Source organism: Alligator sinensis, unplaced genomic scaffold (assembly GCF_000455745.1).
Source record: "Alligator sinensis unplaced genomic scaffold, ASM45574v1 scaffold27_1, whole genome shotgun sequence".
NCBI classification, from domain to species: Eukaryota; Metazoa; Chordata; order Crocodylia; family Alligatoridae; genus Alligator; species Alligator sinensis.
Window position 1 is genome coordinate 54,175 of NW_005842554.1, and position 1,690 is coordinate 55,864.

The window sequence follows — 1,690 nt, forward strand, 5'->3', positions numbered from 1 at the left end:
TGGCATAGTTGCCAGAAAAGTTGCTCCCCTCTATCTGAGCCAGTGTAGCTGTCCTGCCAAAAGTTCTGATATGGGCTTTGGGGAACTGGTTTATTTTTGTCAGCAGAACACTTCAGTTGGGCCCTGTAGTGTGGACTGTACTCTTTGGCAATTTCGCATGTAGTACATACCCACTGCTAAGGCACAAGAATTGGATCAAGGGTCTGGTCTTTAGGTGCTTTTGAAAAAAACAAATAGTACCTGTCCAGGAGGTGTTTGTCCTGCTGTGGTTAGGCACTGTGAAAAACTTGCCCCCTTTGCAGCTGATTGCAGTGACCTGGACTGCAAGGCCAGCCACAACACACCTCCTTGTGAGCAGGGCAGCCAGTCCTCAGACTTGCTCTCTGTCATTACTGCGTCACAAGCAGAAACTAAAAAACCAAAGCCATGAACAGTAGGGCTGTGTGAAGCTTCGGTCACCGATTCAATTTGGTGGACATTTGGCCTGATTTGGTGGCTGAATCTCTGAATCCAAATTGACTCTGGAGACCCTTTTATCTCTCTGAATCAAATCACCCTCCGAATCGATTCAGAAAGATTCGGTGGTTCAGACATAGACACAGCTTTAAATGTTTTTTCTACATACCTCAAGGTTGCAGGCAGCTCATGGATGCTGCAATGCTGGCGGGGGATGACGTATCCCACAGAAGCGTGGGGGGCTCCCCAGCATACTCGGCAGCAGACCCGGAAGTGGACCAGAAGCACTTCTGGTCCACTTGCGTGTCAGCCGGGGAGTGTGCAGGGGGGCCTCCCTGCACCCCCCTGGCCCAGCGGCTGGTGCCTCCTGGGCCTGGGGGAGCTTTAGCAGAGGCTAAAGTTCAAAGTTCCCCTCACAGGTCAGCCAGAGACTGGTAGGAAGGCACTCGGTACCCTCTGACCTGGAGAATGAACTCATGTGAGGCTGTGGTGGAGAGCATCTCTTAGGATGCTCCTCTTTTCACTGACTACCTCCTCCTGAAATCCTCCCTCACACCCCTTACAAGGCCTCCCTGCTGAGCCTGGGATACCCTAGTTCTGCCTGTCCCCACTGTCTATGAAGCCTCAGGAGCCCTTGTCCTTCTTGTGTGCCATCCTGTTTGAACTATAATCCTTTTTCCTTCTGTGGAGGCCATTTAAATCTATAGCAGCAAGGAGAGAAGACTGGATGGACTACAGTCCCTTTTACCTGAGGCCCTGCAGCGGCTGTACCCTAAAGCTGTGACTGTTGCCAAGCTCAGTGGAGCTGCTGGGCCCTGACAAAACCCCATGCCTGCAAAGCCAGGGAAGTCAAATGTCCACATTTACTAATGGAATAAATTAAGGCAAGAATTATTTTTTGCTCTTCTGACTTTGTTGCATCACAGCTGATGAAGCAAATATGGGCTCAGGGGAGCTCGTGCTCTCTCTACAAATATTAGTCAGTCTATAAGTGAGTTTCTACCATGCCTTCTGACTTTGTTGCTCAAATGTCATCTAGTGTCCACAAGGCAGAATCATGAGGCAAAGAACAAACCACAATTTTCCTTTGGCTTGCAATCTTTTGGTAAAGAATTATAGAACTTAATTTGCCCCTCTTCCCAACCCTAGTTTCATAGTTTCATAGTAGCTAGGGTCAGGAGGGACCTGAACAGATCATCTAGCCTGACCCCCTGCCACAGGCAGGGGTGAATGA